The 13,746-nt window shown below is 38.1% G+C and overlaps 1 long non-coding RNA gene across 1 annotated transcript in view; it reads right to left on the bottom strand.

Moving 5' to 3' along the window:
* LOC309658879 overlaps window positions 1-13,746 on the bottom strand; it is a 294,436-nt gene that overhangs the window by 108,799 nt on the left and 171,891 nt on the right. The window lies entirely within an intron of this gene.

The raw sequence follows: 13,746 nt of genomic DNA, 5'->3' as shown, positions 1-13,746 counted from the left end.
TTCAGCTGCGGCACATATTTAAGCGATATTTGCTTATGCCTTTATTAGAGACCACATGCAGAAACATATTATCCAAGCCTGGCTGAAACATGAGCTACTTGAAAGGAAAATACATTTTCCTTTCTCATTGCAATTCATGACCTAATTAAGGTTGAACCACTTACCCAAGAAAAAATTTGTTTACTTTAAGTTTTGGTCTTAGAAGTATAAGTGATAAGTCAAATATACTTCAATTAAAAAAAAAGTATAAGTGAAATTGAAATTCATGAATTGACTAATTATGCTCATAAGCTCATGTATAGCTCAAGCATATGGCCAATATGATGAAGTTTGGATAGTTACAGTATTACTTAAGTAAATTCCATATATATTAAAGCAGCGGTCCCCAAACTTTTTGGCGCTAGGGACTGGTTTCATGGAAGACAATTTTTCTGTGGACCGATGGTGGGCTGGGGCCGGGGCAGGGTGCCGGGCGGATACGGTTCAGGCCGAAATGCGAGCGATGGGGAGCAGCTGATGAAGCTTTGATCGCTCGCTGCTCACCTCCTGCTGGGAGGCCCGAGTTCCTAACAGTCCGCGGCCCGGTGCTGGTCCGCGGCCCGGGGGTTGGGGACCCCTGCATGAAAGATTTCCTATTATTTATAATTATTATAAGAGGCTCTTTACAATCATAACCTTAAAATTTTTGCCACGTGTACTATTTGCCATGAATAATTTTATTTACATTGTGTGTATAGTTATTCCTATCAAGATTGTGTATTAAGGTATTTCCCTGGGCTGGGCTATTTAGATTAGCTTTGGTGACAAGTGAGGTGCCTATCTCCTTATATATGAGAGTCTTGAGAAAGCTCTCAGGCTAAAAAGTCTCTCACTCTTTGGCCTGCAATTCCAGCTCTGATATAGATTCATTCCTGGCATTCTAATTCTCTTCAACATAATCTTGATTACAGTACAGTATTCCAGAAAAAGTGCTATGTGACGACATTAATATCTATTAACCTCATTTTACTTATCACAGCTCCTTCCAAAATGACAGCTGGTTGAGAGCAGAGTCCTGACAAAGAGGCTACAAGGTGGTCAGTTTTGGGGTGGAGAAATATATAAGGGTCTTCTGGAAGTCAGCGTGTGAATTGACTGACAATACAAAGGGTCAGCCCTGAAGACGGTGTCTAGGGACAACTCTGGGACACAAAAGAAATTAAACTCAGTGCCTGCACTACCCTAAATTTCAATCCAAGACATAATATTTGTATACAGATGGACATAATAAGCATTTAACAGCGCCATTGATTGAATAAGAATTCATATTATATCATTAAAGGGGTGACATAATCTACCTACTCTAGCAGACATTTACTTACTCTAGTGGAAAAATTAGAATCATGGGAATACATATTTAGAGCAGGCTGATTTAGGAAGAGAGCCTCACATTTTTTTCAGAGGTCGCAGGCAAGGCTTCAGTGTATGTTTGCTGTTGGAGGAGCTGTTTGTTGGAAGAGAGGAGGTAGAAGTGCTTGGCTTAGGGAAGGTGAAAGAACCCTCGTTACGAGATGGTCGAAATGAGCTTATATAGCGCCAGACAAAAAGCTGCCGGTACAAAACTGATTACTCCTGAATGACATCAAACATACCAAATTTATTTTTCACTTCAACTCAATTTCTAAGCTAGAGGAGTGTTCCAGGACCAAGCTTTTTGACTGGCTTTTTATGAGTCATATCTTGCCTTTCCTATAGCACACTGCTGCATGCTTTAGTTAATCACCAATGCATAGGGAGGAAAAAACCTTATGCAATTTTTACAAACTTATCAAAAGTTTCAAAGTTCTTTCCTCAGTTTTTGGTATTGTGGACTGGCATAATCATCTATGAGTTTCTGGAAAAATGGGTCTAGCAGATGAACTGCCTCTTAGGATGTAAATTAGGCACAAGGATAATATATGGTGTGGGAGGACCATAAATACTGGGACAGAAGATCTAACGTGCGTGGAGGGTGCTTGGGCTTTTCTTTCACCTGGAATGACCTAAGCCTTGTTCTGATAAATGTTGAGGAGAGCTACGTGATATCCAAAGTTTATTCCAACCTGGTAATTCTAAGATTTTTCCTACTGGAATGAAAGTAGTCTAGAACTTCCCTGGTGGCACAGTGGTTAAGAATCTGCCTGCCAATGCAGGAGACACGGGTTCGAGCCCTGGTCCAGGAAGATCCCACATGCCACAGAGCAACTGACCCCGTGCATCACAACTACTGAGCCCGAGAGCCACAACTACTGAGCCCGAGAGCCACAACTACTGAAGCCCCCGCGCCTAGAGCCCGTGCTCTGCAACAAGAGAAGCCACCGCAATGAGAAGTCCATGCACCGCAATGAAAAGTAGCCCCCGCTCGCTGCAACTAGAGAAAAGCCCATGCACAGCAATGAACACACAACGCAGCCAAAAATAAAATAAATTAAAAAAAAGAAAGTAGTCTAGAGTGCTTTCACGTGGCCCAAGTTTTAGAGGCGCTGAGACTTGTAGATAGGCACTCATTTGTATTAATAATTTCTAGTTGCAGTAGTGTGATTTTTTTAAAAAAGTTTATAGATCTGAAAGTAAAATGATTTGGTCTTATGCTTTGCATTAGCTCTCCTAGAGATCTTGCTATTCATTTGAAAGAATGTGTTTGTGGTGATCAGGACAGTAACAAGTAGAAACTTTCTGAATGGGCACTGAGCCCATTTCTCCCCTGGGCACCAGATAAACTCACACCGCAAGTTATCAGTAGAGTTCAATGTGGTTAAAAACATGCAATTGAAACCCAGAAGTCCCATGAAACTCTGAAGAAATCTCTTCATCTCAAGGTTTTTTCCTAGGCTCAGAAGGAAATAGCCTTATTTGAATTACACTGAAAATGCTCTTCAATCCTAAGGCTAGCATCAGAACACATAAACAAGCTTGAAATTTCTTTTTTTCTATTTGTATTTGTTTTCTCTCTGTCTGCCCTGCAGAATGATAATGGGTCAAAGCCATTGCGTCCATTAACCATCATGGCTCATATCTCATCTTTTCAGTTCTGATGCTAATCACGGCAAAGCCCCAGCAGCCCCTTGAAGCACTGCTGAGCAATCCAGGTTCAACTGTGACCTGAATTCTAAAAGTGAAAAATAAAGGCAATGTTTCCAAATAGCTTATCAAGAAATGTTTTTGCAGATAGCACAGTCCAATTTCAGGCACTCTTAAGATATGACATTTCAGTTATTTATTTCCATGTTCTTCCTTCCATTCTCTTTTCTCATACTGGTTTGAAAATTCCTGTGATCCTTAGCATTTATATTCATTGCTGATTATCTGATTATCATTCATGTAGATGAGAAAAATATGGTTGTTGCTCTCAAAGGCTTTATATAGATGAATTAAAACAGGGGTAGGGGACCTATGGCCTGTGAGTCGTACTTGGCCCATCACCTGTTTTTGCATGGCCTAAGAGCTGTGAATGGTTTTATATTTTTAAATATAGTTAGGGGGAAAAAATCAAACAAAAAAGTATTTGGGGACACATGAAAATTATATGAAATTCAAATTGCGGTGTCCATAAATAAAGTTTTATTGGAACACAGACATGCTCATTTGTTTATGCATTATCTATGGCTACTTTCATGCTACAACAGAGTTGAGTAGCAAATACGAAGACTGCCTGGCTTGCAAAACTGAAAATACTTTCAATCCAGCCTTGTACAAAAAGTTTGAGGACCCCGGAATTAGAATATAAAGTAGGAAATTCTAAAATGCAAACATGAAGAAAGTGCTGCCCTGAGGGGGAAATGAGTAACTGCCTGGGACAGTTACATTTTCCACAATCAATTTTTCCTGTTTAATATTTTGAAGCTATCTCATACTTGCAGAGTTTTTTTTCCCATCAATAGTATTTAACCATCACAGCTAATACAAGCTAAGGCGACTCCACAATCACAGTGAGTCAGAAGGAAATGGCTCTTCCCACTGTGCAGGAGGCTTAATGAGAAAACTGAATCCATAGGAAAGGAAAAAATTGCTTTATATGTAACATATTCTCCTAAATATTAATAAACAAATGTGCATTGCTAAGGGAATTGGAGAAGAATTTTCTATTCTCCCTAGTATTGCCTTGGCTGTTCTATGGCTGAAGAAGAGTCTAGGCCTAGGGTTTCACGTATGAAAGAATGATGAGCAGAGAGGCAATGCTTTCCCAATATTCTTCCACATAGCTGATTTCTAAATTCTCAGTCTCTTCCCCTCTGCCTATTTAGCCATTTTGGGGTCAATCATCCCTTATCTTTGAGATTAAGGAGACTTACAATGCTTAATCCCATTGCATGCTGCTTTCATTTGTCAGGTCCTGATCATTATTTAGCTGCGTACATGGTTTTTGATGGGCATATTTAGTACTCCACTCCTCTGTAAATTTCTGAGTATCCTGTCTACTGATTAATGTCTTAAAGAGAGGAACAGTGGGAGAAAGAGGGAAGAAAGAACTAGCTTTCAAGAATATGATCCTTACAAATCTACAGTAATCAAAACAGGATGGTATTGGCAAAAAAAAGACACATAGATCAATGAAATAGTATAGAGAGGCCAGAAATAAACTCATCCACCTGTGGTCAATTAAGCTGCAACAAAAGAGGCAAGAATATACAATGGAGATAAGACAGTCTCTTCAATAAGTGGTGCTGGGGAAACTGGACAGCTACATGTAAAAGAAAGAAATTAGAACATTCTCTAACATCATACACACACACACACACACACACACACACACACACACACAACTCAAAATGGATTAAAGGCCTAAATGTAAGACCTGAAACCATAAAACTCCTAGAAGAGAACACAGGCAGAGCACTCTTTGACATAAATTGTAGCAATACTTTTTTTGGATCTGTCCCCTAAGGCAAAAGAAATAAAAGCAAAAATAAACAAAATGGGATATAATTAAATGTAAAAGCTTTTGCTCAGCAAAGGAAACCATCAACAAAACAAAAAGAAACCTACAGAATAGGAGAAAATATTTGCAAATGATATGAAATTAGAAGGGGTTGTTATTCAAATTATATAAATAGCTCATACAATTTAATATCAAAAAGAAACCAAACAACCCAATGAAACAATTGAGCAGAAGACCTAAATAGACATTTTTCCAAAGAAGACATACAGATGGCCAACAGACACATGAACATCATTAATTATTAGAGAAATGCAAATCAAAACCACAGTGAGATATCAACTCATACCTGTCAGAATGGCCATCATCAAAAAGTCTACAAATAACAAATGTTGGAGAGGGTGTGGAGAAAATGTAACTCTTGTGCACTGTTGGTGGGAATGCAAATTGGTGCAGCCACTATGGAAAACAGTATGGAAGTTCTTAAAAATACTAAAAATAGAACTATCACATGATCCAGCAATTCCCCTCCTGGGTAAATATTTGGAAAAAATGAAAACACTAATTCTAAAAGATACATGAACTCCAATGTTCAAGGCAGCACTATTTACAACAGCCAAGATAAGAAAGCAACCCAAATGTCCTTCAACAGATGAATGGATAAAGAAAGGGTGAGATATATATATATATGATAGAATAAAAAGAATGAAAATATAAAGAATGAAATTCCATGAAAAGAATGAAATTCTGCCATTTGCAGCAACATGGATGTTAGGCCTAGAGAATATTATGTTTAGTTAAATAAGTCAGACAGAGAAAAGTAAATACTGTTTGATATCACTTACATGTGGAATCTAAAAAAGAAAACGAATGTATACAGCAAAAGAAAAGTTTATAGACTCACAGATATAGAAAACAAGCTAGTGGTTACCAGTAGGGAGAGGGAAGTGGGGAGGGGCAGAAAAGGGGTATGGGATGAAGAGATACAAACTACTGTGTTTAAGATAGATAAGCAACAAAGATATCTTGAATGGCACAAGAAATTATAGCCATTATTTTGTAATAACTTTTAATGGAGCATAATCTATAAAAATACTGAATCATTATGCTGTACACCTGAAACTAATATAATATTGTAAATCAACCATACTTCAATAAAAACAAAAAACCAAACCAATCAAACAAAAAAGAATGATTATCCTGATTCTTTATTATCTCCTTACACAGTATGCCTTTTAAAAGGCACACTTAGCTGTGAAAGTGGTCCCTGGAATTAATCAAAGAGCAAAAACCTACCCATGAACAGCAAATGGGGAGGGTTAGCACACCTTTCCTAATTTGACATCTGAGAAAACTGAGCCTTGAAAAGGTTAGTGAATTACCCAGGTTTATATTGTTTGGGAAGTGGCAGAATTGGAATGTATACCATTGGGTAGAAATCTTGAGCTCCTTCTACTTTATCACAGCTACCTCCCTGTTATAGAATATAATGAAAGCTACATGTCTAGACGTAGCTGTCTCTGTTGGACATAGTTTAAATATATTAACTTAGCATATTGTATCTCTTCAAGAAAATCACCCTGAAACCCATCATATGATATGTATCACCCAACTCAGGGCTCCTTGGAAGGTCTTGAAGCCCTATACCTGACAATATCAGCTCTTAAGCTAACATTGTCTCGAGACCTCCATATTTATATCAACAAGGCCTGAATGATAACTTTCTTTTAAAAGCAAGATAGATGCAGATGGCTCACAGAAGAATGAAGACAAAGCCTTGCCAGGTGGGGCCCTCCAGATAATTCAGTGCAGACTCGACCAGATGTGTGGCATAGGGAAGGAGTACTGGCAGGGGAAACCAGTCCTAAGTCAGAAGTGGAAAAAATCACCTCATTCAAATGGAATTCTGTAATGCTTACCATCAGGTGGGAAGGTATTACAGAAGTCCTATTTATGCAGGGCTGTCTTAATCTATACTAGGCTTTCTGGAGGATATAGAGCTTCTCAGAGAGGTTAAAGTATAATTAGGGAGATAGGACATATATTATGTGACAGTGTTCTCATTAAATAAAATTGTGCCCCTTGTAAAGAATCTGAACTTGGGCAGCTCTTCTGAGTTATAGATGGTAATAGCTATATACTGACTTACCCGTTATTGCACAATAGTAGCTATTAGAGCTATTAGCTCAGGAGGTACAATGAGGAATTTTCCATCCACATAAAGAAATAGTGTACAGGTTAAACAAGTGGTCTCTTGAGGCCAGCTGCTTCCATTTGGATTTCTCATTTATCACTTTCTACCTCTGTGATATTGGGCAAGTCATATAAACAGTTTGTGTCTCAGTTGCAAAATTAGGATGACAATACCTAATTTGTGAGGATTAAATAAACTATCACATGTAAAGCACATTTAAGTTGTTTGACACATAGTGAAAATTCAATAAAAATAACTATAACATATACGTTAATGATCCAGAATAGAGTTCAGTATTTCTTTAGGGTTCCAATTCCAATTGGAGTATAAGCAGTAGCTTTTAAAATTATACTTGCATTTGAATTTGCTGGATAAATGCTGAAATGAAAAATTATAATGTACTTTATCATGGGAAGATGTGCCATTATCATTGGTACAATCAGAGAGAAAAGATAAAAGTAAAATTTATGATTATATAATAGCTTGTACTTATATAATAGCATATACTTCTATGTCCCAGAAACTATTCTAAGCTCTTTTATATAAATTTAATTCACTTAATCCTTACAACAATGCTAGGAGATAGGTAAGTACTATTATTATCCCCATTTTACATACACGGGAATACAGGCACAGAGAAACTGAGAGAGAAGAACAATGCCATTATTTGAATTGTTTTTTGTCTTATGTTGATGGTAACTATGAACTCTTGGCCTTTCCTTAGATCTCATTCTTTTATATGTTTAAAATTAGTTTAATTTTTAAAGTGAAGTTTCATCTATGAATTATTTATATTAGGATTTTGCTGATTGTGTATTCCATGGAGGGTCATTTGAGGACAGGGTCAAGCTGACTGAGGAATGGACTTCAGTGGATGGGTGGTTTCTGGGGATCATTAACAGACGGGTCAGAGAACTAGAGAAGCCAACACAAATGACAATTGCTAACAATAGAATAATTTTGAAATTACTTTCTGGTTTAATGTAACCAGATTCCAAAATGTTAAAGATGTTGCATAGGTACTTAGTCAATCATTTTATGAGGAACTCATAATGGCAAAAGCTCATCTAGCAAAGCATCCCAAGAAGTTTTCCATCAGAAGTACCAACAAAGGGGTCATGATTTCTAACTATTCTCTGAAACGACTCTTTATTTAGGTCTTCTTAGAATATGTTTCTGCTTGAAATCCATTGAATTAATTTTCTTATTATAAACAGTGACCTTTGAAAGGAACGTAGTAAGTGCTATTACCAGCCACTCAGTTTGAATTGAACCAATTACTCAAATCATGATGGATTTGAATTAGTTTTCTTTGTGTTTATGAAAATGTGCTTGTGGAACTGAATTTTTCTTTCCCATCATTTATCAGTAAGAGGAAAGTGCAAGTATTTCAGAATAACAGTATAATTCCCTATGACTGGTTTACAGGCAATGTTGAACTATTTTGATACTCAAATGGATTGTGGAAAATACTTTAGATAGCTGATATTTTCAATTTTAAAGGTAGGCTTGTATATCGAAGTTGCTACTGTGCTTCATCTATAACAGACCTGCTTCTCTCTTCTGCCCCCAGAGAATGGCCAGCGTACATGTTAGAACTGGATGGAAGTTCCTGCAAAAGGAAGAGATGCCTCCTGCTTCTCACCACGCTTCAGAGCCTTCACTCCTCAACTTCCAATGGCTGACTTCTGACTCCGCAGGTGAAGACTCAAGGCAAACAGTAATGCAGAGTTACCCTATTCCATCTGTCTTTGAGCGAAGCAGTCTAAAAGGCAACACTGCAAAATATTTTTCTGAAAAACATGCGAGAAAACTCAAGAAATCTCTCTCATCCTCCAGATGGAAATTTCCCTCTAATTTTCCTCCTGAAGTGCTGGTGGAACCAGTCCGCCTTGCAGAGGTGGAGTGAAGGGCTTGTACTCCCTTCAGTATCCTGATGGAGGTAAGTGTTCTGGTAAGCTCTTCCAAGCATGGGAAGACAGTGGTGATTTTTTCTTGTGAGCACATGATAGATGGAGAATCATAGAATTTTAGGTCTAGTTATACCCTTCTTGATTTAACAGCTGGGGAGCCTGGGACACCAGAGCTTAGGATGACTTGGTCTCACAGACAGTGTAAGAATGCAGATATCCTTGCACTACTTTGTATCCCCCAGGTCACAACTCAAAGGGCCCAGGAGTCTAAGGTAACTCTTAATTCCTCTTTTCTCAGTAGTAGATTATACTGTTCTGAGTGTAATCAGTAGTAGATTATACTGTTCTGAGTGTAATGAGTAGTAGATTATACTGTTCGTGAGTTATCATATCCAAAACTGTAGAAGAGTCCCTCCAAACTACAGCTAGTTTGCATTCTGGTTAGAATATATAGCCTGAGACTCAAAACCATTCTCCCTGAAATAAAGGAACTCAATATTCTTCGAGTAGCAAAACATTGATTGCCTTATTTATTGATACTTCCTACAGTAAAACATCATAGACATGGAGCATGGAGCTCTCGTTTGGTTCCAAGCTAATTAGAGTACAGTTTTGAGAAATGATTTTATAATATAAAACATGAACATAAAAAATATTGATGAAAATTTCTTCTTTAAATCAAGTTGTAATAATTTACGTGGAATTGTAAGTTAGACAATCTATTCCCCCAACCAACCCCAGACCCAGTTCTATGCTCAGTTTGGAGCCACCTATAATGTAATATTTTAACTCAAGAGCAAATTTAACAGTCTAAATGTAAGAGGTGGAGGTAGGTAGCAAAGGACCAAGAGAACTCAGCTGCCCACTAGTTGGGTTAGTCATCTTGCTACATACATGGTGGTCACTTCAAGACCCGTATTAACCTCAAAACTCAAAATCCATGCAAGAAGGTGAATGGGTCAGTCCCCATTAAGAACATGGACTTCAGGTATGAGAGTGGGTTTTCCTTTCCCTTCCTTCCTCCCTCCCTCGTTCCCTCCCTTCCCCTTCTTTCTTTTCTTTCTTTTTTTTTTTTTTTTTGTTGTTCTGAAGAGATTTTTTGCCTCTGCACTCAGGAAGGCCTCAGGCTTATGTTCTCTTCAGAGGACAGCAAAGTAGCAAAATCCATTAAATGATGTTTATGCCTTGAGGAGTCTAGTCTAAATGGTCATTTCTACCTTATTAGAAATGGTGCCATCCATTTAAAATTCTGATTCTATATGGATCTAGGAGAGGGGTTGGCCAAGGTCATGGTGGTTACAAGAAGGATTTCAGAGGTTCTGTCCAACTGGAAAAAAGCAGTAGAACAATAAAAGATGGCATAAGAGAACAAGGAAGACAAATACGAATAATCTCTGATTAACAAAAAATTATTTTTGAAACATTGCAAGTAGGTCAGAATGATGAAAAAGAGGCACCTAAATAACTTTCCCCGTAGGATCTCAAACCCAAGAAATGGTTGGCTGCTTTATTGCAGAGATCCAGCTTGCTGTCTCCCTCCCAACCGTCCACCCCTCAGACTCACCAAGGCCATGCTCTGTCTTTCCATTTGCAGGAACGAGATGTTCCTGCAGACCAGAGGGGCAATGCTCAAAATTCAGGTTGGATGCAGTCTCCTGCAGTGTCTACATCCACCTTTCCTGCCCACTAAGAAATGAATGTCACTGTTTCTCCAAAGGCCTCTATCAAACTCTGAGTTATTTTAAGACACTGCCATGTCTATTTATCTTAGGCCCTGCATAAAAGTGAGAGGTGGGCAAAAATATTTTAAATGTGATCTTTGTGCTCCTGAGCAAATCACTTCACCTCCCCAAACTCTGTCTATGTAGATATAAAATTGGAGTAATAATGATATTTTGTATCCTGGGATGGTATGGTCCCTGTGAGGTACCAGGTATGATACCTCACCCATTAGGCTGGAGCCACGGTGTGGGAGTGGGTCTGGAAACGTCAGACTGTGACAACCCATTATGAAAGAGCCGAAGGTTCTGGGATTGCATCAGAAAGGCAACATGCTCAATAGACTGCCTTATTGTGCTGAGCTAGAAAGGAAATGATACATTTGACTCCAACTTGTTTGATGATAACATTGATATCTTTGCTGACCTAACTGTAAAACCAAAAGAAAAGTCCAAAAAGAAAGTGGAAGTTAAGTCTATATTTGACGATGATATGGATGATATCTTCTCCTCTGGTATCCAGGCTAAGACAACCAAACCAAAAAGTCAATCTTCACAGACAGTGCCTGAATCAAGATCTGAACAGAAGGTGTCCAACATATTTGATGATCCCTTGAACGCCTTTGGAGGCCAGTAGAGTGTACAGGGTCTCCTTCAGCTACATCCTTGAGTTAATGATGCTGTCTTCTGCATCCAGAGGAGGACCCAACAGATCAGAGGCTAAAGAAACCAAATGAACCCAGGCATCAAAATCCAAACGGAGACTAGAAGCAAAGGGGAGGCAAGGAGGTTTAAGCAGAAGATTTGACCTAGATGAGGTGGAGCTGGAGCTGGATGGGAGACAGTTTGGTGCAGGTTGAAGCTCAAGGATGCTGAGATGCCAAAGAAAGGTATTGTGGGGGCATAATCTATGAGGAGTAGTTTTGTAAAGGGCAGAATTCTAGTTAATGAGTTAACTTAGTCTACCTAGTCTAGTAATGGTGGACTATGCCACTGTTTGACAATGTTCTGTGTTCCTACCTAGGGAAGGATTATACTCTTCAGCCTATTAAATTCAGAGGTTGCCTTGAGATTTGCTTTTTCTGATGCAATTTAAGCCACTTGGCAGAGGTCTTAAGAACAAGAACATGTTTGCCATGCTCTCTTTTCCCTCTACCTCCACATCTGGTAGAGGCTGGCCCCTCTGTCTGAGTCTTGGGACGAGGATAATGATGACATCAGGGCAGAGTCCCCAAATGACCCTTAATAAACATGTAGCAAGAAATAAAATTTTTGTTATTTGTTGCCACTGAAAAAAAATGTTTTTTAAATCACAGCGTTATCTAGCTGCTCTTGACTGATACAAATGAAGATTACTGGTGGGAAGCCAGTAATTAATGTCATGCCTGGTTAGACTTATTTTAATATGACAGGCAAAGTAGGACAATGATGTTGCAAGAGAAAACAACTAGGAACAAATACAACTACAATGTTTATTTAGGACGATTTGTAACAAAGAGTGAAGTCTGTGGATAAATTATTACCTCCGCTAATAGTATAGCCAGTCAAGTGAAAAATACATTAATAGGAGATCCAGCCTTCTTTATTCTCAAGTATCTAAGTATTCAGGCTAATCAGAAAGCCTGAACAATTTCACACACACACACACTACTTTCACCGGATAAAAACATGTAAAAGAGTTCAAGTCCTGCCACTATAAGAGTCCAAATTCAAAGAAGACCAAAGGTACAAGTTTGCTGAGTTATATTATTGTGATTGTGTTGTTATTCTAATTATTATCATCATCATCATTATTTTACTGTTGCTGTTGTGGTGTTAGATATTAAGAAGATATAAAAAGAGTAGTTGTTGACAGGAGTTGAAAAAATAAGTTCCATTATTCTTCTGTGCCATATTTAGTTCTCTGAGCCAGGTAGCCTTTGAATGGACAATAATTGAAGGAAGAAATGTAATTTATTATTTTAGATAAATAGGGGGCCTAGGAATAGGGAAGTGGTTTTGTAGTGATGGGAACTACAGAATGAGAGAGGTTTAAGAAAAAGATGCAAGGAACTGTAATCAGGTAGCCAGACAAGGCATAGACTCCAACCTAGAGGGAAATCAAGACAGAGCCCCAGGAGCCAGTGAGAGCTCGTCTCAGATCACAGAGGCTAATCCTTAAGGTAGGACCAGGGAAGGGGTCTCTGTTAATGATGAATGTCCCATTCTGCCATCCTGACTAGGCCTATGAACGTGGGCATGTGCAGGGAATGATGGAGAGATTTTTCTGCATCCTTTTCACATTTGCAAACACAGCTTTGCTTGGCTTACACGTTAGTAATCCATAGTCCACTGAATACTGTATTGGTATTTGACCCAAGCCCCAAACTATATTCGTGATATGCAACACCAATTATGGGGTTACTGGGAACACTAAATGTTCATTTTTCTCAATTGATGCCACATCTACTTTTGAATTAAGAAAAATGTTGAGAACAAAAACAAGGGCCTTTTCTGAAACTAACACTGAAGGGCATTCTCATGAGGACAAAAGCAAATGGAAGTGAGACTTGGCTGATAATCTGCTCTGTCTCGGGTTATTTTAAGGTGCTATCCTTGAGCATTTCAAATGAAGAGTTGACTTTTTCACAAGCTCTTTGAAAATTGTTACAGAACTCTATTCAGTCCCTATTAATTTGCCATGTAGCATTTTCACCTCTGTGGTAGTAATCTACACTGAACATATTGAAGTATCAATATATGCTATGCATTTGTTATGTACAATTGCTACAAAATAAAGTTTATAAAAACCTAGTTTTTTCTCTTTAGATTAAATATGCTATCTAGTGCTTCAGCCACACAACCCTTCTAAAATGATTTTATCCTTCAAAATTTGAAAACAAGTATATCTAGCCTTTCCTAGCAATGAGAAAATTCATTGAATACATAATAAAAAATTTTTTAAAAAGTCTGCTACCACTAATGACATATAATCTACTTCACAGCTTTCTTCAAACACTTCTGAAATTTAATGGGATATAAATATAT

The sequence above is a fragment of the Balaenoptera physalus genome (genome assembly GCF_965194825.1).
Source record: "Balaenoptera physalus genome assembly, chromosome: 3".
NCBI lineage: Eukaryota > Metazoa > Chordata > Mammalia > Artiodactyla > Balaenopteridae > Balaenoptera > Balaenoptera physalus.
The sequence above is the reverse complement of the archived record's forward strand: the minus strand, read 5'-3'. Positions and strand labels throughout refer to the sequence as shown.